The sequence below is a fragment of the Thermobia domestica genome, chromosome 11 (genome assembly GCF_964235325.1).
Source record: "Thermobia domestica chromosome 11, izTheDome1.hap1.1, whole genome shotgun sequence".
In the NCBI taxonomy this organism is placed as follows: Eukaryota; Metazoa; Arthropoda; class Insecta; order Zygentoma; family Lepismatidae; genus Thermobia; species Thermobia domestica.
In genome coordinates this window covers 105,824,585-105,848,766 of record NC_137464.1, presented here as the reverse complement: position 1 = coordinate 105,848,766, position 24,182 = coordinate 105,824,585, and the positions used below count along the sequence as shown (strand labels likewise).

At 31.2% G+C, this 24,182-nt stretch overlaps 1 long non-coding RNA gene across 2 annotated transcripts in view; it reads left to right on the top strand.

Moving 5' to 3' along the window:
• The first annotated feature begins 4,433 nt into the window (after positions 1-4,433).
• The window catches only part of LOC145664344 (uncharacterized), a 563,008-nt gene continuing 543,259 nt past the window's right edge, over positions 4,434-24,182 (top strand). The window contains exon 1 of one of the 2 annotated variants that reach the window (XR_014127413.1): positions 4,434-4,617. This is a non-coding gene — a long non-coding RNA (uncharacterized LOC145664344). The remainder of the gene's footprint in view (positions 4,618-24,182) is intronic. The other variant, XR_014127414.1, reaches the window with a different exon arrangement.

Here is a 24,182-nt window from a genome sequence, read left to right as displayed (position 1 = left end):
CCCATTCAAGGTGTGATGTTTCCTTTCACACGTTATATATATATATATATATATATATATATATATATATATATATATATATATATATATATATATATATATATATTATAGAACGGTTAATTCATTGGAAATATGTAATGGCGGCGTTTGTTATATTATATTCCCTTGTAAGCAAACTATTAATATAATATTCACTTCTTTACTTCTTCATTGAAATCCGAGACATTTAATCGTCCCGAGAAATATTTCCAGGACGTCGGGACATAGATCTCGATTCCGTGACAATCCCGGATTTTCGGGGACGAATGGCAATCCTAGGCTGTACACCGTCCCTATATGTATACATAGATTATTAAAATTAATGTTCTTTCAATAACCCTCTCAAATATCGAAACACGTACTTTCTTATAACTCATTTGCATAATAAATAGAATTCAGGTCTCGGTAGAAGTCTAGTTCCAATCTTTGGTGTTCATACGGAAAGCAAAATGAGTAAATGTTGTTGTAGATCCATACCTAAAATTATGAAGTTTAAAAAATAAACACGATTAAGCAATAATAAAGTTGAAGAATTTTTTGAGAAGGGAGAATAGTTCGGTTATAGTGGTTTTGATTTCCCAAGACAAATATTTGGATATATCAATTGAGGTATATAAAGAAATTGTGTCAGAAAATAACCTCCGAAACGATCTGTAACTTAGAACACAATTTAGACATAAATGATTACTATAATAAAATCCGAGAGTATGCGCTTCTATATTTTTGGTGTCAGTAAACTTTATACTTTTCCAGTTCGGTAGTAGAGCGCTTGCCTTTAGTGTGTGCGGTCCCTAGTTCGATCCCCGGACAAGTAAGTTTGTGACGTCGGATGTGTTTTCTTGAGGCACTCCCGTCTCCTACCACATTATCATTCCACCAAGTCTTCCATCGTCATTCATTTGCTTTAACCGTCTTTCTTAGCCTCAAGGGCAAATTCGTGGGACGTTAAAACTGAAAGATTTTTCGTTATGTAATTTTTGTAAAAGTTTCGACTCGTCTCGATAGTCGAAGAATACTTTATTGTCTCATCTCGAAAATACTCTCGTCTTGTTTTAAATTTATGTACAAAATATATGTTCTGTTCTTTACTTAATTTCATCTAAAAACTGTCAGAATCCTTCTGCATCACAAGAGGTCTACGAAGGGTGTTATATAGCGACATTTAAACCACATTTAGTATTGGAGTATATTGTGTAATGGTTTACATAGCTTTAACCTATAAACTACGGGGTATTTTGTTTTCAAAATATCCTGTTTCTTGTCTTAACTACAGATACTTCGATTTCGAAATGATACTACAATAACTTTTTTTTAACACGTTTTGTTTCATGTGTCTTCGATAGATAGGAGTGAAGAAATGGACTTCTTTGTAAACCCTTACGAAAACGCTTTTAATATAGTTTAAAGGTTAAAGGTAAATTACCTCCGTAGTTTAAAGGTTAAACGTTGATGCATGATCTTTATTGTGTTCGTATAATCTATTTATAAATTTATAATTTTTATACTATGAACAGAGCCGGATTTAAATTTGATGAGGTCCTAAGCTATTGAAGGTAATGAGACCCTCTATATACATAAATTAGGAAACAAGTGTTATTTAGAGACCACGTTAGCAGAAAAAGGTCCTATTACTTACATCATAAGAGCCTACACAAAACACGTTATTGTTGCGATTTATAGGTTTTATTTTACTTATTTTTGACCTTATATATTGGAAATATACAACCAGTTCTGTTTTTTCCTGTTGTTTTTAGGGTCCCCAAGAGAGCGGGGCCCCAAGCTATAGCTTGTTTAGCTTATACGTAAATCCGGCAATGACTATGAATCATGTAACACAAAAACTGCGTTTGAATTCTAAGACGGGTAAACTAGTGTTGTCCACAAGGGCCATTTCTTTTCGTCTTGAACGTTTCGAAAACTAGACGGATATTGTTACGTGTCTCGTCTTACCTGTGTTATCGTCTCCTTTTCAAGATGAGAGGAGAAATTTCCCGTATCGTTTCCTTCCACGTTCTAATTTCACTAATTCTTCCACATTCGTTTCGATTTCGTTATTCGTCCGTCTTCTTTAGCCTGAACGCAGTGGCTTAGTGGTATAGCGTTCACCTCTGGTGCGTGGGGTCCCTTGTTTGACTCCAGCTCACAATACGTGAGCTTTGCGGTGGAAAAACACCACATGCGTAATTTTTTTCTCAGCATTCTCCCATTTCCTCTCACTTTCTTCATTTCATTCACCATTTCATTCACTTTTCATCATTACCGTCTCCTTTAGCGTATACAGTATAAACGTGAGACGCGAAATTTGAATATTTGATTTGAATTCATTACATTTCTTTAGCCTAAAAGATATAACAATGCGACGTTAAATTAAAGATTGAATTATATATATATATATATATATATATATATATATATATATATATATATATATATATATATATATATATATATATATTTTAATTTCTGGAGTATCCATTTGGTACCTAGATGTCTTACCGAATATGTTACGTGAATCTTTGTATTTTGTAAACCAGAAAAATACGGACTTAGCAAATAAGTCATCTGCGTAGAATAAAAAATGTTTTTACTAAAGACTACTCATCAAAAACTATATAACATATCATATATAACTATATTCATTGATTGTTATCAGAATATTTGTTCCCTTCAAACTAAATAAATATCAAACAGAACTTTGTATATATATGTTTCACATAAACCATACAAAGTATAGAAGAACATATTCATAGATAAAGAAAAATACATAATACTATCCATAATTGGATGTCTCAAAAGACTTACGCCAATGGATTATTTCATATGACATGTACAGCATTATTTAGTAGAAGCAGTTGATATGACCGACTGATTTTTAATTTCCTTTGTAGCTTGTTCGTATTTCCATTTGAGCATGTTAAAATCTTAATTTATCTAATTGGATTTGCAACTAAAAGATTATTTTGACATAGTAAGGCTGTACCAATTAACTGATAAACGGATGTATATGTTATAGTAGGTTCTGTGTTTTAGGATGAAATGATATAGTTGAATAGAGAGAAAGCTGATCCTGGGATCCCTATCCGGGATGATAAGCATCAAAGTAAGAAGTGTAAACTGTTTGGCTTTTTAGAAACATCTTTCAAAAATAACAAACAAGGAGAGTAAAGGAAGAAACGAAAAAAAGAATGCTAAACCTGTTTTCAACTCAACTTCAGGTTTAAAGTCCATATATATATATTACACGCGTACTGTATATACATCGTTTAATTTCATAATTATTGTAACCTCATATTTATTTCATAATGATAAAACTGATGCATGATACAAAATTTCAAGTAAATAGTTTAGGGATTTTTTCGCACACAGTTACACTATCAACTTAATAGGAATTTATAAAGAAATTAGTGTTCATTTGCCTGTCATTTTCTGTTACATAAGTTTGTACCGGTAGTATAGGTAGAAATTTAGGGATCAGAGGTTTTTCTCCTGAAATACTGAAGTTAAAATGCTTTTTAAATGCTTTATTATTAGTAGTATTATTATTTTAAGGTATGGCCTTTTCTAAAATTAATCCCGCTTTCTTCTTACGACCTTGTGTAAAGAAGAGGTATTGTTTATTTCTTTTTTCAATTTCATACAAGGCTATGAATTTCCTTGGGTCCCTTCGTTGTAGAAGATTCATATTATTATTATTATTATTATTATTATTATTATTATTATTATTATTATTATTATTATTATTATTATTATTATTGTAAGATGAGGACAGATCTTCGTAATTATTTTTTTAAATATTGTCATTCCTATCAGGATCAACATTGGACGAGTCGTGTACATTTGTGCCATCTCTGTTGTGAATGGCAGTGGCGGATCTAGAAATTAAAATCTAAGGAGGACAGCCAGAATCTAGACTATGATAGATATATCATGAATTTACTGTAAACTTCCAAAAATATATAAATAATAGTTTCAATTATTTTGTCAGTAAAAAATTGGGGCTTAGACCCCCCGGACTCTTCCTAGATCCGCCACTGATCAATGGAATTGTTGAGGTTCATTGATCAAAAGTTTGATGAGCTATATGGCCACAGTAATCTTTGAATATAATAATAATCCGTAGCAGTTGTTTTTAAAAATCAAGATAAATTTTGTTTTATGTTACTTACAAAGCTTATATATTAATATCATTATTTTGATATAAAGACTTAAATGTAAAACTAAATCTCATGTGATTATTTCATGAATAACAACTGATACAATTCATGTAACAAATCTCTCCCTCGCATATGGACTTCGAACATATCACCTATGACGCTAAAATTACCAACATCGAGCAGCTGTTAATGTTTTCTCTTTTCCTTCGCTGATGTTATTGTCCTAAGGGGGGAAGAGTGGACGGCCGACCTCATCCGGCAATAGAACCCGCGACTCTGCACGTTGGCAACCAAAGACTAGCCAGACTTGTAATGTGTGGATACACAAGTCATATCCATATCAATGTTCGCAGTGCGTATATAACGGTTAGCTGTCTCTACATAATAGATACAACTTCACGAGCGTATATAAATCGAAGTGAAGGTAAGAAATACGTTGAGCTTCTAATATTATCGTTATAGATGCAAGTAAAAGGTTTTACAAAATTACTTTGTACATCGTATTATTATTATTATTATTATTATTAATAATATATACACACCTTATATTGAAATGCTTATTTAATAATTATTTTATTAGGAAATGCTTATATTTTACATTTAAAACGAACACCTTTTTAATTTACCAAATGACATATTATTCCAGCTTAGAATCATTATTACATATCCCAAGCTGAATATGTGTATCGTATACTCTAACTTCGATTTTATTTATCATATATATAAATACTATTTGGTCCCATGTTAATCTTACCTTCTGTAATTTCATATATAGTGTTTCATTTTGTTGTTAATAATCCTGCCGCAAATCAGTTACCAAATATTCAAGTTTGCCCTTTTTTCCCTTAGTGATGTGTACGCCATTTCTATAGAAACCAAAATAATGGAGAAAAATAGCGCGGAAGAAACACCAGGGGGCAACGCTGCATGACGTATTTTTGTAAGCACCAATCAGTGGACGCGTAACAAAACAATAGACGTGAAGAAATTTTCTCGTTGGATTAAAAAGTACAGTTTAGTTGATTATTCAGCTCAGCGCTGTTTTACATTAGAAAATGCATTATTTTTTCTTATTATTCAGAATGTTAATAAATGCTCCAGCGGGTATAGAATTTTTGATTATTGTATAATGATTCCATTCGTTTCTCTCTTTTTTTTTTTTTTTTACCTGAGAGAGTTTTGTTTGAAAAACAACTTGGATCTAGTAGAAAATTAGCATTATTTTTAAGAATAAAGCAGAGAGTGGGTTTTTAGTTTCTAGAATCGACAAATATACAGTTTATTTAAATGAAACTGATGTATTTTGTTAAACATTTCTTACGTAACATCGCTTATACTTAATTAAATCCATTCTATTTGTATTTATCAAATATTAATACATTAGCTCCAAAAACAGTGCATATACATAGTCACAGACTACTCAACAGTATTTTTGTCTTAAGCAGAATATAAATACTTCCGATATATACACATTCGTGAAGTATATAAAATATCATGCTCTCTAATTTTGTATTCAAATAACTTTAACAGAAAAGAATATTTGAGATCTATTTAAGAAAAGTTATTATTATTATTATTATTATTATTATTATTATTATTATTATTATTATTATTATTATTATTATTATTATTATTATTATTATTATTATTATTATACTCGCGTAGTTATGAATACTAGAATCAACTTCTTGGGTAACTGGCAATAAGTGATAGGAGAAAACTTATTGAAATATATTTTATTAAGAAAATACTAGACGATGGATATCATAGTGAATATTGCTTACATAATACTAGGTATAAAAGTACCAATGCATATTACGAAAAATGGATCAATATTGGTTTCTCTGAATTCAAAATCTATAATGTTATGAAAAATGACTAATTCTTTTAATTTAGTTTAATTTATTTTTATCAGTACAGAATCATGTAGTTTAGAGTTTGACAAGTATTACTTGTAGTATTTTTGACGATGTACCTATTTCGAGACTAAAAATATTTGGTATGAATTTGCCAAGCAATTATTAATCCGATACTATTGTATTTTATCATTATGTTTTATTATTTCAGTAAGTAGGATACATTGTAAGCAATATGTGTTTATTTCTGTGTGATAAGATGATATATTTTTGCCATTAGGCTGTTCGTGGAACAGAAATAAACATTATTATTATTATTATTATTATTATTATTATTATTATTATTATTATTATTATTATTATTATTATTATTATTATTATTATTATATTCACAGTAAAACAATTTTCACTGCAAAAGAGACAATGTAACCTTCTGGCAAAACGAGAAAAATATTATTGTAGTAGTACTAATAATAGTAGAAGTAGTATTCAATGAATTTGTATGAAATAACATGAAATAAAATATTTGTGATGGTTCGGCACTTTTTAAAACTTGATTCATGAATTTTAATATTAGTGAAGCTAATATTAGATACAATTTTTGGATATATAGTGTTTTATTTAAATCAAAATTACATCATATATATTAATAGTGTAGAGTTCTTTTTTATTTTATTTATTTTATTTATTTATTTATTTTTTTGCAATACAATCTGAAAACTTGGAACAAATCCAAAGAGAGTTCATTAAACAGTATTTTTAAAACTCGATTTGATTTGACCACTATAAGCAATGGGAAATTAGTGAAAATTGGACGGGAAATTTATATGACTATAGACGGCAGATTTTTTAAAAAATAATGAATTATGCATTACATATCCATTTTCAAAACTTAAAACTTTCTCGTGTGAGCATAAGATAAGCTGTATCACATGTCAACACCTGTACTTATTTTAGCGTAGGCCCACTAAGAAAATACAACAGAAAAATCATTAAAAACTGATAATGAAAATTATTTCGTCACGTTTATGTTTACGTTTTGTTATTAAATATATCAGAATTCGTTTGTGCATTTTAATGGTGGAATCCAAAATTGTCTAAATGATAATTGATCCTAATACTAACATGCTAAATCATAGGGCAACTTTCTTTAAATCGTATATTTTGAATGGACTCTGAATTCTACGAAAATGTTCTAATTGGAATGTTGCTGTTCGCTAACTATTATTATTATTATTATTATTATTATTATTATTATTATTATTATTATTATTATTATTATTATTATTATTATTATTATTATTATTATTGAAAGAACTACATCCTCCACCCCTAAGGAATTCAGAATGGAGTTTGTTCACATGTAGCATTAATTAATTATATAAGAATGTTTTTTTTCTCTGTACTTGTTTTCAGATAAGATTTAAATGAATGAAAATGCCGTTACGAACTTCGTTTCTGCTAGTGATACAGTTTGTTAATCGCTTTAAAAAGTTCTTGACTTCTCAATTCCTTAAAAGCCTAAAGTGTCAAAAACAAATGAAGAAATAAATAAAATAATGTTTACAGATACTCTGATCTGAAGTTCATTTTATATACTTAGTACATTATTCAGGTTTGAATTATCTTTCAAAATCAAAATCTTTTCCGACATAAAACGGTACAAAGAGATTCCCATCGGTCAGTAGTAGAAAGTATGTTTCTCAAGTATAGTTTTCTTTAGCTTTACCATTAATGACCAACTTTTCTGATTAATTACCATCAGTAATTAACCTCTTCTTAATTTTCAGGGCTACACCATTTTTTTATACAATTCAATAATAATAACGGTTTATTTATAGTATTAGTAACAGCGATTCAGCCATTAGGAATAGATAGTTCATTCAGAGGCATAAACATTTAAAAATAAATAATGAATAAATAGAAACAGCTTCTTCCTACCCTTTTTGAATCAATCTTAATTTAGAGCTTCATATCTCTTGTTAAATCACATATAATGTTATTTTATTCAAACACCTGAGAATATAATTATAGTAACATTTTTGTGTTAATTTTCTGGAAGTCTTTTCTAATTACATCAGTCTTAGCAATTTATCTAACATAGATCTACTATACCTATCAACATAGATCTACTATATTTCATTTTGTCTTACGGTTGAGATCTAAAAATAAAAAGCTTTGGATCAAGTAAGTGGTGGACAATTTATTATTTTCAAAGTTTTGCAATGGTGTCTGATTACGTAACAGGCATTCATTTTTCAATAAATTAAGTTTCAAAAATTTTGCCCGTTGTCCTAATCACTATGAGTAACAAAATCATGCCAGATTTAAAAAATAATTTATTGTTAATTTACTTATTTTTCGTTCTACTTCTCTGCAATAAATTTCAACTACAGAGTTCCAGACTGGACATCCGTGTTATCATTTTACTCTGTAACTACAGTCTTGTGCAATGTAATATACATGTCAATCATATTAAAATTTTTGTATTGGATTAATAAAAGAAAACTAAAACTTTCGTGATATCTTCTGTAATTATATTTAAATATGTAATGAACAGTATCTTGTCGTCAAGTGTTACTTTAGTCTTCTATATCTCTAACATTTTGTAAGGTTTCCGACACTAATACGTGGTCATCATATAATTTATTTTCCTATTACATGACATTGCTTTTGTCAAATTTACATTAATAGACATGTTATTTATATTACCTCGGTTTACTTAACTTGCATACAACATTGAACTTTCTCTACATTATTAAAACCTCTAATAGTCTTGTGCAATTTAATACCATCGACATACATCAGGATATGACGCTGTTAAGTAGTTCCGGTAAATCATTTACAAAAATTAAGGAGAGTAGTATTCTTAAGGAATGTTCCTATCGTACCCTCCTCTGACAACAATGATAATAAAATTATGATGTGACAATAATAATAAAATCCTTAAAGAAGTATACTCAATCAACATGGCTCCTAGTTGGAAGATGAGTTAGTCATTTCTTCCGGATTTCTGAAGTGGAGTTCTCTACTTCTTATTTCAAATACCTCCTCATTTAGTTGTGATTTAACTGTGAATCAAGCTATTTCTGTTAGTAATTTGGCTACGCGTAAAGTCATTATTATCATTATTATTATTATTATTATTATTATTATTATTATTATTAATAATAATAATAATAAAAATTATGCAAATGTCAGAAAGTTACAATAAGACTAATCATTATATCAACTACAACAATTGTCCCTAAAAGTACTGTGACACAACTTGAACAGGTCCTAATAAATCTACAGATATCAATAATACTAGACATCTGTCCTATGGCCAGAAAGTTCTTTGGAAAATAATTCTTCAAATAATCTGCACTTGTCAGGGACTGCCCTCAGATTACTAAGCTGAAACTGGTTTAAATCGAGATACAGCAATAATAATAATAATAATAATAATAATAATAATAATAATAATAATAATAATAATAATAATAATAATAAACAACTTTATTTTAAGTGCTCCGAACAGCTTATTGGCAAAAATACAATACTATGTTAAAACCATTATACAATGATTTAAAACACACCAGAAAATTTCTAGTATAGAATGAATATTAACAGGTTAAGGCCCTTGTTAGAAGATTAATATATTCAAATGACAAGATTCGAGCTGATTATAAAACAAAATTATATTAGAAACAGTCAATATCATAAAATACTATTTACAGAACTATGGAAATCAAAGCTTCATTTAACTATCGTTTAAAGAATGCATCAACCTTGCATAAAATTACATATCCCGTATGCAAAAGATCCTGGCTATATATTGCCATATTTCCACATAAAAGATTCGTTCTTTGAATAAAATATCATAACTAAAGATATTCTGAAGACATATAATAATAATAAAAATCAGTCCCCTGTCATAAAATGAAATTGAAATTAAATGTTTGAGTTTTACGTTCCACGATTATGCCGGCTAGGTTAAAGGAGACGGTGATGATGAGCAATGAATGAAATGGTTCCCTATCATAAAGTTAAAATAGTTTAATTTTGAAAAATTGCTCTGATGTTTCTCCCGACATACGTTCATTTTAAATTGCTATAAGATATTGCCCCTCTTTTCAATATTTCTCGCTTTGAATTCAGTGCTACTAATGTCGACTGACTACTTACACTATAACTCGGTACTCTTATTCCTATTTTTTCCAAGAAGTAATCGCTACTATATTTATTATCCAATACCATGTGAATAAAGTATTTATCTATATAGTTCCTTCTTTCTGATATAGATTGAATTCCCCGAAGAGTAAACCAATATTCGTACTCGTGTGAATAGTAGTTCTTTTTTCATTTTATAATATAGTAGTCGTATAAAACATGTTTGTACTGCTTCTGTTTTGTTAACAAGTATATTGGACAAACTGTAACAAATGACTGAACCAAATTCAAGTTTGGAACTAGCAAATGTCTTATGTAAGTACACATAAGAACTACCATTTAAAAAATCATGCCATTGATTAAAGATAAAACCTATTGTTTTTCTAGTTGATTGCACTTACTCATTTATATGATTACAAAATTTCAATTGTCTGTCATAAATAATACCAAGATCTTTAATTTGTTCTACTTTGTTTATTCTTACTCCATTAATTTTATATTTGCGGACAAAATATTGAGTTTTATTAGTAAATGTCATATATTTTGTTTTCTCAGGGTTTATCATTAATGAATTATTTTCGCACTAATGATTAACTGCATCAAAGTGTTTCTTCAGGAGATAATTATCATACTCATTATTAACTATTCTAAAGAGCTTTAGGTCATCTGCGTAAAATAATATTTTTGAGTACTTGACTTTTCCTGGTAGATCATTGATAAATAGAGAAAAAGGAAGCAGACCGAAGCAAGACCCTTGAGGTATTTCCTTCCCTATTTGACCTTGCCAATATATTATCTTGCCAATTTTTTCTTTAAAAGTTCTATTTGATAAGTAACTTTCAAACCATTTAATATAAGATAGTGATAGACTAATGTTAGATAATTTATTCAGAAGTAATTTATGATCAAAGAATTCAAAGGTCTTTCATATTTCTCTCTCTCTCTCTCTCTCTCTCTCTGTATATATATATATATATATATATATATATATATATATATATATATATATATATATATATATGTGTGTGTGTGTGTGTGTGTGTGTGTGTATGTATGTATATATACAACCTATAAATTACTTTATAGTGCAAAGTACGTAAAACCTGGATAATGGATAAGATTTGTTGCAATCGATCTACCTTCATAAAAATCATTTTTGTATCTCTTAAAATATTCTTTATATTAAAATATAAATGTTTGTGTACAATTAATTCAAAAATCTTAGAGAATGCACTTACTAAACTAATAGGCCTATAATTTTTAACATCATATCTATCGATAGATTTTAATATTCGCACAACATATGTTTGCTTCCATTTTGAAGAAAATTCTCCAGTCTTTAACAATGAGTTACATATAATAGCTAAATTTGATGCTATTTCATTCCTACAGACTCTAATGACATAATATGGAACGTTATCAGGTAACGTGTAGTACTCCCCTTAATTTTACTGATTGTTTCAATTATTTTATTTTGCGTGATAGCTGGGATACCAGTCGATACATAATTATCATTATATTCTGTCAGTTTCACAACCTTAAAATTTTTATTTTGGTTACAGTCAGGATTTAAAGAATTATTAAATACAGAACTTTAAAACATTCTGCTATGTCTATAACTTCTGACACTGATGTATTATTATATTTTACCTGTTTTGGTATTTGCTTGTTATGTGATTGATTGTTCTCCAGAAGTACAAACTGCCTTTACAAATACTGTTTCCCAACGTTAAAAAGTAAAATTTTCTAGCCTCTAGATATTTCTTTTTGACCAACTTTCTTAAATCGGAGTACCTTTTGATACTATATTCTGTTATTTGATTGTTTGGCCTTTACAAAATATTTTGTTTTGTTATGTATTAATTATAAGGTCTCTACGGTCTTTATATGTCGTATTATTATCAGTGATGAAAATTTTCAGGAAAAATTTCCGATTCATAAAAACACATTCCACTTATTCCTGCATCGTTGTTTAGCCGTGATGTGAGGTGGAAATTTTTTAAAAATATTTTTCCGGAAAATTTTTAGTTCTAAACAAATTGTTAAAAAGTGAAAGATCGCTTAAAGAATCTGAAAAATTTCATGGCTCAGACAATTTTCAGTACTATGTAAGAGCAAGCGAAACAATTTTTCATGAATCGAAATATTTTCTGTCTTCTATGGAAAAATTGAAAAACTTTTTATGAGTTGAAAACTTTCATCATTTTGAAGCAAAAAGTGAAAAAAAATGTGAATCGGAAAGTTTTAATGCTCTGTAGAAACAAGTGAAAGGAATTTTCATGAATCGGAAAATTTTCATTGCGATTTAGAAACAATTGAAAAACTTTCATAAGCCGGCCAGTTTTGGATATTATGTATAGTGATGTTAGGTGGAAAATTTTCCACTATATTTAACTACACATTGAGATATAAAATTCAATTCCTGTAGAGGAAAATTAGACAACAACAAATTATAATTTTTCAATTAGCTTTCGGAACCCTGAAAATTTTCTAATATTTCAAGTTGGGAAGTAAAAATTTAAACAGTCTCTCTCTGTCTCTCTCTCTCTCTCTCTGTGTTTGTGTGTATGTGTGTGTGAAGTGCAGGGAACATACATCGAGTTCGTACAGAACAAATATCCCATTCCAATATTTAAAATTTAACAAGAAATCGAAAACAAACCTTTGTGAATTTATCAATTATTTGAAAAACAGAAAATTCCACTATTTCTTCACATATAGGCGTGCCTATGTAATGAAATAACTACATAAAAGTTCCTTATGAAGATTATTTTCGTAACAGAAAATAACTGAAATGCTTTGATTTTATTGTGTTTAACACTAGTAAATCATAATTTCAATATTGGAATTTTGTATAATCAACATCTTAGAACAGATATTTGTATTGTAAAACTACCATTATTATGTATAAAAATGTATTGGATATAATGACGATTCGATAGAACAAGTACACACATATATAAAAAAGAAACATTTTTTTAAATTTTGTAAATTAAAATGAAATTACTTGTTGCTTTTAGAACGCAGCGCTAATAGTGCAGCTTTTTAAGTTTCTTTTATCATTTTATTGGAAGAACAACTACACAAATCATCTTTCTTATTAGTTATATTTCACTTTCTCTTCCAGGCTCGTATCCAGAGAGGTCTAGGGGGGCCGGCCCCCCTAAATTTTGGCTGGCCCCCTAAAATTTTTACGGTAGACTGGCAAATGTACATAATATGGTGATCAACTATAATATGGTTGCATCGGGCTCCCCCTAACTTCAGCCGGCCCCCCTACAACTTGGGGCTGGCTACAGGCCTGTTCTCTTCTGAATGATTGTATGAATAAATAAATGTTTATTTCCAGAAAATGGTCAGTATTTGTTGTCATGAGTTACTTAAACTCGAAGTTTGGATAGTCAAAAATTTACAGTAGGCACTTTATATTATCTCTACTCATTTATAAATGTTGCAGTATATAAATCTAGAAAAGTAGTAAAGGTATGGAAAAACTTCGTCTTACACGTATTAAACTGACGAAATATAATTTTGTGAGATCAAAGGTGGATTCTGAGGGAAGAACGCATTGAAGTTTCTGAAATATTTTTGAAGAAATGAAGAATCGTTAGATTTTCGCTTCATGTAACTTTTTAAGACAATATTTATTACCAATAAATTTTACGGCTAACCAACGATGTACGAATAAGTGAAGTATGTTTTATGAATAGGAAAATATTCATCACTTTTAATAAATTTAAATTTTAAATAATAGAATGGGATATTTGTACTCTACGAACTCGATGTATGTTCTCGGCACTTTACATATATACCTATACACAGAGAGAGAGGGGAGAGAGAGAGAGAGAGAGAGAGAGAGAGAGAGAGAGAGTTGAATTGAGTTGATTTTGAGTTTAACGTCCCTTTCAGCAGCGAGGCTATATGAGACGGGATCAACTGATTAACGTGGAATCCGAACTACATGAGTTCCCGCTGGGAATCGAAGCAGGTCTCCGATGCCAAAGGCGCATATGCTAACCGCTTAGCAACGAAGGAGCTCGCAGAGGGAGAGAGAGAGGGAGAAAAAAACACTATGTAAATTTTTACTTCCCAACTTGAAATATTATAAAATTTCCTGGCTCCCGAAAGCTAATTGGAAAATTATAATTTGTTGCTGACTAACTTTCCTCTACAGAAATTCAATTTTGTAGCTCAATGTGCAGTTAAATATAGTGGAAAAATTTCCCCCTAACATCACTATATAGAATATCCAAAATTAGCCGGCTTATGAAAAGTTATTTCCACTTGTTTCTACGTAGTAATGAAAATTTTCCGATCTATGAATATTCCTTTCATTTGTTTCTACAGAGCAATAAAACTTTCCGATTCAGAAAAAGTTTTTTACTTTTTGCTTCAAAATGATGAAAACTTTCCGACTCATAAATAGTTCTTCAATTTTTCCATAGAAGACAGAAAATATTTCGATTCATGAAAAATTGTTTTACATGTACTGAAAATTGTCCGAGCTATGAAAGTTTTCAGATTCTTTAAACGATCTTTCACTTTTTAACATTGCTATACATGAATTCAATCAATTTTGTGATTACTGAGGAATTGTTACTTGATTACTGATAATTTTTAGAACGGAAAATTTTCCGGAAAAATGTTAGCGGAAAATTTTCCACCTCACATCACTAATTATTATTATACAGTTTCTTCGGTACATGAAAATGGAAACCTTTATATATTTTGTTATACGAGTTTTCAGCCATTTTATTGACATTGTTGATAGAATCATTAATTTCATTTTATTTTATTTATTTCGTAATAAACCTGTAAGAAACATCTTTCTTAAAGTCATAATTGTCGGTCTGTTTTCTATTATATTTTAAGTCATTATTTCTTATAATATTCCATGAGTATACAAATGGTGGGTGAAAACGATCGACTTTTGTTAATGATTCAACATTAAAATTTGTTGCAGTATTTTCTATATTCGTTAACAACAGATCTACTACTCTATTCTTATTTACGGCATTGTGAGACTTACTTAGCTGATTTAATTGGAGAAGGTTGTTTAATTCTATTACCTTTTCCGCTTTTTTTCTTAGCATGAAAATTACTAATAGTCCCTGTTTCGCATTGTATTCCTCCAGCATTAAAATCAACTAATGTATCATAAAATTACGTTTGATTGTCAACAAGTAGGAACACAACCAATCACATTAGTCTGTAAAATTCTTTAACGGTAATGTAGGTGGAAAATAGTGCAAAAAGTCTTTTACTGTCAGGGATTAACATTTTTAATACTATTACGTCGAGCCTATAGTCAGCAACTTGTATCATTGTGTACGAGTATTTATTGTTTATTAAAATCATACATTCACCTCCCTTAGATTTGTTCTCTAGTGCCAGGTTCCTATCTTACCAAATTATATTATACTTATTATATAATTGTACGAAATGCACATTTGTTTCCTTTAACCATGTTTCTGTGATACAATAAATATAGTAATATTCACAATTTACTTCGTCCATGAAAGACTGTTCCTTTGTATTCATACCATTCACGTTTTGATAGAATAAGTGCGAGTTAGTCATATTTTGCTTGAAGCTCTTAATAAAGACAAATTTATTTACCTGATTTTTCTTCCTTTTCATTCAGTTCATTTTCAGTTTCTTCAACAACTATTTCAGTTTTTAGACGACCAATAAATCTAGTAAACAATATACCATCTGGCCATACATTTTCATTGCACACAGTATCAAACTCATTTTCTTGTACATTTACATAAAATGAAGAGTAACTATTATGTTTGGTTTTTAATCTTACGCACTTTCAAACTTTAATATTTACACTTCGTATCAAGAACTCACTAATATCATTATAAGAAACACTTGGGTCAAGCCGTGTTACAAATAAAGCAGCCCACAGGAGAAGGTTTCTTATTGACCTTCAGCTTATCAGTGTTCATTTTAACTTTCATTAAACTGGAATGACTTCTGTTAGGGAGACCTGACTCATGCATTTGGTTTGTTTCTGTCTGTCTTCCTTGGCTGTTACGCCTCGGGCGTTTGGTAACAACCTGCTACTACCTACACTTCTGTCTTTTTGTGATGTGCTGCAAACTGATTTATTGACCTTCCTGCTTGTATTTATATTTTCACCTTGTATACCTTTTTGTTTGTTTGGCGATGGACTAGATAATAATAATAATAATAATAATAATAATAATACTTTCTGGTTGTAGTTTCATAAACTAGTCATGGGCAGTTATAGAACTTCGTTGGAGCGTGATGGTCAATATATCGGTTCATATTGCCACTATTTCTGGCATTGTAGCCCGAAATTCTGTACTTTTAAATACAAATAACTCTTCGGATCATGTATTAACGTACAAGTTTGTTCTGAAACTCGAGTCTAATTTTTAAAAAGTGTGTAACTGAACACTTGTATTTTGCTATTACAAACTATAAAATAATATAAATTATTTTCTGTTGGGGGATGTTGTGAATAAAATTTCAAGTGTATTTTCAATAACGTTCTTGTATCTTAAGTACACATGTTATTACGAAAAAGATATTATTTGATGTTATTCTTTTATTTAAAAAAGTACTATATAGTTTCGAAGCAAAATAAAGGAATAAAACAAATGTATGGAATAGATCTTGATTTATTAGTTATCCGCAACAAGCATTTTTCTGAATAATTTAAATCTGTTGTTTTGTTTAAGTAAATACCTATAATAATTAACTGATATGAGAACACATTAGATTTAAGAGTTATTCGTCATTGCAAGTTTTATAAGTATTATATAAATCTTGAAATTATCTCGTTATTTAGTAGATGCTGCAAGGATGATCAATATATCAGTTCATATTGGCGCAATTTGTGGCATTATAGTCCGAAATTCTGTACTTTTAAAGTCATATATCTCCTTGTATTAATACTTTAGTCCTGGAAAGTATTAATAATATAATATTAATAAATACTGGCTTCGCTAACTTTAGTCCTGGAAATTTGAAAATTCTGCAAGATATTTCATTTACTTTAATATAGTAAATAAAATTTCGGTAGGGCTTAAGCACGAAAGATCCCCCTTAAATACGCCACTGGCTATACTATTTGTAGAAAAACATGAAATGTGAGATTTCAGTTTAACGTCGCACGTATTTGCCATATACGGTATGGGAGATGTATGATTAAGGCAAGTGAATGATGGTAGAATCAGTGAAATGATAACTTAGGAGGAACAGGAGTATCCCGTGAAAACCCACGGACGCCATTTGTCCACCAGAAACTTAATTAGCCGAAGATTCAACCAGGGACTCCACACACCAGAAGTAAGTGGTCTACCGCTGAGCCCCATGCCCCTGCACTATTTATAGGAACATATCCGTGGCTAGGAGGTGGTCAGGAGTAGGCCAACGCCTAAGAAACCTTCAATTGTTTTAGATAAATTGTTGTTCAAATACGAAACAGTTAAGAATGTAAACACAAGTTAGCGCCCGAAATTGTCTTAACCACCTGTCTTAGTCATTGCCAGAGTAAGGGGACCTTAGAGGGGCAGTAGAACCAGTCCTCCAGGTGGACAAAGGACCTCCACTCTGATCAAAATCTAAGTAGGCTGTCTAAAAAGAATCATAGAAGATACAATTATCGTCGTAAGGCAAAATATGAACAAAAGTATGAAACAAATGTCTTCGTTTGATACATCCATGGCCTTAATTTGGAAAGTTCTATTAAGTATAAAATCATCTAATGTATGATATGATTGATGTAGAACTACGTGTATTTCCTTAACTTTCCTACTGTACTTTCACAGAAATATAATAATCGAAGTCAGCAGGGGCCACATATTTTTACTAGCCCCGGGTTTCCAGATTTATTAATTTGGCCCTGGTGTTCTGTATACGGAACTGTGAAGAATATATGTATAGTGCTGCCAAAATGTCTTGAGCCGTGGCAGAAATGTGAACTAAAGTTCACACCCTCGACCACCCACGGTTGAACCAATAAGGGTTCAGCTGCTGCTATGCGAGAGAGCCTTGCAGCCATTCACACCAAAGGGAGTGGAATTCCTTCAGCCGATAGCAGCGCTTGAAACGAGAAGACCAGGTATCAAGTCAATGTGGTATATCTATAGTAGCATACTTTCGTGCCGACTACGTGGGTGTTCCGGGCCTCCAGTACCTAAACAAATAATCTTGTGGGTGCACCACACCCATAAGCAATTAAAACATTGTGATGGAAGTTAAAATTTCTAAACTCTAAAACATAACTGTTTGTTTCAAATGTGTTTGTGCAAAGACAACCAAACAACACACCTCTCCCTTCCTTACCAGTCTCTGGACTAGTCAAAGGCAGTCCCCACAATAAAAAATGAAACTATGTTATGAATAGAATCACATATTTTCGGCTTACATCACACCACAGCCCTTTGTGACAGTGTTCATAAAAGATTTTAACTAAAACGAAATCAATCAAAAAATATAGGGACCCCCCTGAAAACATAACACATCCCGCCATTGATATGCACTCACATAAAGTTTGGAAAGGTTGGGCCGTTGGTAGCATATATATACAGTATATAAATGATATAGAAAAGAGTAAAGATGTCAGTGATGCCTGAGTTAAAGTAATATGTTCTGACCACTTTAAACAAATTATGACTTGTTTATTTCTATTTCTTTATTTTTCTTTATTGAAGTTTAGCGTCCTCCTTCCAAGGCCATATGTAAGTAGACCTTTAGTTTAAGGTAGAATCCGAATCACTGTAATGCGTTCAAATTTTAATGCTGTCCTACCGAAAGTCGAACCCAAAACCATGTGCATCAAAGATGGAAGTGTTAATTTCGGACTGTAGTAAGAAATACGTAACAGTGAAATGGGGAACACAACAGCTAAAAATTATTTATGTTTTATGTAGACTGTTGATGATAGATGTCAGTGAAATATTGTCTCAGTACACGAACTTGTGAGGACAAAATTAAACATTTAAAACAGCAGACTATAATTCAAAAATTCAACGAATAGTGTCTTTTCTAACAGAAGTTATTTTAATACTCATTTCATTTGTAATGCTAATTTTTTTATTTTACGGAGATTAATGTCTCACTAGTCAAGTGAGGATAACTAATGAAATATAGTTATTTAAAGTAATGTTCTGAACAGCTAGCATACTTGGCGGTGCAGACTACTACTGCGTTAGACAGAAAGTTGTTACTGCAAACGGGTAGCGCGATACAAATTCTAACTTGAGCTCCTTCGTGACTAAGCGGTTAGCGTACGCGCCTTTTGCGTGGAACATCCGGGTTGTTCGGATTACACATTAGTTAGTAGGTCCAAGTCTCATATAACCTCGCCTCAATTCAAAATCAATCAATCAACGAATTCTAACTTAATGTTGGTAATAACTCCGTACTTAACAAAAATAATCTTGAGAATTTTGAAGGTACAGTAAATAATTCTCTAGGGTTCAGTAACCCTACACCTAAGTAATACGCAACTTTCGTTAATTCGCAGCAATGTCATAAATCTCAGAAGTTAAAATAGAGCTCTATGTCAAACTTTAGTTTTAATATAATCAGCGGCGCAAATGTTTCTTCAACATTTGGGGGAGAGGGGACGGGCAAAGACCGTTCCCATATTTTTTAAGCGATGTTCAAATTATTTATGAAGTTGAAAAACAATGTTGTTGAGGATCTGGGGAGCAGAGTTGTATTCAACGTTGGGAGGTGGGCAGATTTGAGGCTCATTCTATGGGAGAGGCGAGATGCGACTCATATTACGGTAGATGAACCTGATTTCTGAGATGAACCGTTGTATATTACTATATATTAGGCGATGTAGATGAAGTGACAGTCGGACACAAATCATCACATTTCTCCGCAAAAAACACATTACAAATCGGATTATTGGGGGGCAGTCTCCCCAGTTCCAAAATTGAGTGACACTTGTCCCCCTCATCCACCGGAATTTGCGCCAGTGAATATAATTATATATTTTTTTAAAATATATTTGTAGTTTATATCCGAGTAATTATTGCTGCATGATGAAGGATTTATAAAATTTGTAAAGCAGTTATGTCCAAATAGAATAATAAAATGTATAAATACAAATAACCTTTGCACTTTATTATGAAGTTACACATAAGGCTTTCTATAAGCTTATTCTTGCTTTTTGGATTTTAGTGAATAATTTGAAAACAATGAAGAACGTCAAAAATATAGAAAGTAAGCAAGATAATATCTACAAAATGCTATTTAAAAAAACATAAATGTGTGCAAATCTTTTCTTATAGAATAAAAATTTGGATATGCAGTTTATGGAGTCATAATTGCTGGACATCCAAATTTATACTCAATACGAGAAGTCTTAAAAACAATTATTAGTTAATATAATAGTACCGTATTTTGTAGATAGTACCCGGTTTACTATCTTCATTTTTCATATTCTTGCTTGGTTTAACCCTTATCTGGGCAAGCGGGGCCTACCAACCCCAGTAGCTTCATATTTTTTTTTTCGAATTTCTCAATAGCCACAAATATTTCGATGACAAAATTCTGAATTCTTCTATTTTTAGTCGAAGTTAAAACCATGAACATATTTTGTTGGTAAGGCTAATAGAGTTGGTAAGGCAACAGTTGTTGTCTACGTTACAAAAATAGCTTCCCTGGACAAGGGTTAAGCTATCTATTAAAATTCAAAAAAGTGGGGGTGTCCAGGAAGGTTACTATATATTTGAATTCTACGAAGGAGAAAACAGGATGTTGTTGTTCGGGAGATTCATGATCATTTTGCAGTGTACCATTACAGTGTACAGTGACCATTATTTTGAAGGAGCAAATATTATTACCTTCCTTACTACTTTATACATAATAAGAAGAATAAGTTAATATAATTGAAAAATAATCTTCAGTTTAGCCTGGATCGGTAGCTTGGTTCTGTAGGAGGCGACATTGTGAGGTTGTAAATAGCCTATACTGTAAGAGTTGAACTTGTATTATGATCTGTGGGTCTGATCACTAAGCCTTCTGGGTGGCTCGAAGCCAATGTTAATAGTAGACTCCGTCCCTTTCTTATCTTGTTATTGCACAAGAACTCAAAACTCAGAGTTTCTTGAAATTTTCTATCAGTAATGTAAACTATACATGATGTTAGTGAGAAATGTATTTTTACAAGAAAATTTAATTCAGGAATTTGAACTTTTGTCTAGGTTTTAGGTTATCATTATCAGCCTGTAAAGAAATGAAATGATATCTTTGAGTTTTACGTCCCACGGTTATGCCGATTAGGCTAAAGAAGTCGTTAATGATGAGAAATGAATGAAATGGTGAGATGAAGAAAGTGGGGGAAACGAGAGAACCCCGAGGAAACCCACGCACACGGTGTTTCTCCACCACAGAGTTCACTTCAGCCTATAAATAATAACCACATAGAAGGTGAAAAGGTGCTATGGTATTCGGATAAAATCGCTCGGCCGAAACTTGGCTTCCTAAAATATCGCAAGCCAAAATCTCACGGGGAAAAAACCGCACCTCGCAAAATCTAACTGCCAAAAACCTCACGTGGCCGAAGTGTCACCGCCCATAATCTTGCAAGGCCAAACTCTCGCCTCGCGTAAGCTCGTAAGTCCAAAATCTAGCCGTCAAAAATCTTGCAGAGGCAAAATCTTGCTGTCTGAAGCCTCGCTGCTCAAAATTTCAATTGACCAAAATATCGCGGGAAGAAATCTCGTCTGGTCGAAATCTCGCGGTAGAAAATCTATCCATTAACAATTTATTCAATAAGTTTTTGTGGTCAAAATAATGTAATAATAATTAGAAGAAAAAGAAGAAAGACTCAAGTTACACGGGGCCCGGAAGTGCTTACTTTAGATACTGGAAGGGTTTAAAATGAATGGATATGTAATTCTAAAATAAACCCAAATGAAGAGAAATCTTATCCATCGAATCTAGTTTCATTTTTGGTTTGTTTTTGCATTTCCTGAAAAATCAAGTACAAGTTCAACCAAACTCATCCAATCAGGATCAAAGTTAATATGGCAGCAGACATTGACCTGTTATATACCGGTAAGAGTTTGAAATATTTTATTGTGTAGCCTTACGCTTTCCGAGTTATGGTCGGTCAAATTTTGCGCCTTGAATTCCAAAGCAAAAACCATACATCGAACTCAGCTATCGGCATCAAACTTGGCATGGTGCTAGATCTTGATCTGTTGTTAGCGTATGAAATATTATGTAGTTTAAACTTTGAGTTCCCCATTTATGCACCGAATTTCTAAATCACTGGACAAAACAAAGACTAATTAATGTCGTTTAAATAGCAATCTAAGGTAAGCCTTGGGAAGAAAAAGTAAAAAACTATACCCATTTAACTTGTAATTATCTGTGGGTTACCTTTTAACTTTATAGATATAGTAATACACATATAAAATACTCTACTCTCAAGAAATCGTTGTGGCTAGGTTTTATACTGATGGGACTCTTTCCTAGATGAGATTAGTTGTAGTTAGAAGAGACTCTTTCCTCGATATTTTGGATGGCGAGGGTTTGGCCAAGCAAGATTTTCGGCGGCTATATTTTGGACACACAAGACTTCGGTCAGTCCATATTTTATCATTTGAGGTTTTCCCAGGCGAAATTTTGGGGCCTGAGTTTTTGGACACGAGAGGTTTTGACGAGGCGAGATTTTGAACCACGATGTTCTGGTTGCGATGTTTCGGCAGCGAGGTTTTGTGACAAACCGGATCTGAAGTAATTTTCGAAACTTTGATTGTACTCATAATTTAATTCTCTTTAAAATTACAAACTAAGTTGATCTTATTGTTGTCCATCTTTAAAAACTCAGACAAGACAACTTTGATTTATATTCGTGTCACTTGTCTATACTATATTTTCTTTATTAATATTTTCGTTAAAGCAATCATTTATAATATACATCTAATATTTTTGTCGTTTCAAACTATTCTAAAATAATAATGAAAGGTTTACTAGTGCTGCAAAAGCTTCCATATATGCATCTTTCGTTATTCGAAATATTTTTGATATACGATTTCCTATATGGGAGGTCTCAAAATAGTTTAATAATCTCTACATTTTTTTCTAAAAGATTTCATTCCTATCTTGTTCTATTTAGTATACTATGCAATTTAATAATTGCCTCGAAGAAGAATACTGAATTATAAACATTTTAGTCAATTTGCTGTCAGCGATAGCAACCCCAAGATGTGTAGAAAACAAACTTTATATTATTATTATTATTATTATTATTATTATTATTATTATTATTATTATTATTAAGTACATGTCTTATATGTTAAATTTCACACATTGAGAAATAGTAGATACAACTAGTATTCTGAGTAGATAGGGAACTTTGATTTAGAGTGGATAATCAACACTTTCCATTATGTTTCTCGGGACTATGAAGAGTTTTGAAGTAACAAATGCCACAGTAGTTGAAAATAAACGTCAAATTCGTTATTGCAGCAGTATGAATGGAAGTTTCATGGGCAGAAATCGATTACTAATAAAATAATATTACAATTTTAGTTGAGTTTGATTTCAGCGTCATTTTCAGCAGCGAGGCTATATGAAATGTGCACGTGCAATCTAACGTGGGATCCGAACTACATGACCTCTCACCGGGAATCGAACTCGAGTCTTCCAAGCCATATACATCACATATTACAACTTTAAAATTTCATGAAGTATCCACCGGTTCAGCTACATTAAGCGTATCTGTAGTTTACACTTAACTATTGCGTTATTTTTTTGTATAAAAATCGTAAATCCAATGGCACATGTTTAATAGAAGATTTTAAACCTAAGTACTAGTAATTGATCTATCCATCAATGATAACTCTTAACGCAGTATATGCATTAAATAAGTAAACTCTGTCCAGATTTATTCACCCGATATATCCAATCCTAACATCTATACTGTTTCATTTAAAATAATACTAGTAGTACTTGCATCATTGTAAGAAGAGCACGT